The following is a 314-nucleotide window of genomic DNA, read 5'->3' on the forward strand; positions in this document are numbered from 1 at the left end:
CGCCATCTTTTATGTGACGTAATTTACGACGCACGATGCTAGCTTTTAGAACAGCTTAGCACTGACGCTTCAAGCAGACGTGACTTTGTTGCAGACGACCAGCTGCCAATCTGTTAGTATCGATGTGCGGGAGTTGTTTGATAAAATCAGGCAATGCACACCGCTACGATCGGAGTCAACTCGTAAATATCTCCTGCTGCGCAGCAGCGTCAGGGGATGACTTGAGTCCCCTGGCATATTACCCTACGCTCGATCGCAGCTTTGGTTTACAACGACGAACGACAAAGCTACGATCGTCTCGGCGAGGATCACCG

The sequence above is a fragment of the Littorina saxatilis genome, unplaced genomic scaffold (assembly GCF_037325665.1).
Source record: "Littorina saxatilis isolate snail1 unplaced genomic scaffold, US_GU_Lsax_2.0 scaffold_607, whole genome shotgun sequence".
In the NCBI taxonomy this organism is placed as follows: domain Eukaryota; kingdom Metazoa; phylum Mollusca; class Gastropoda; order Littorinimorpha; family Littorinidae; genus Littorina; species Littorina saxatilis.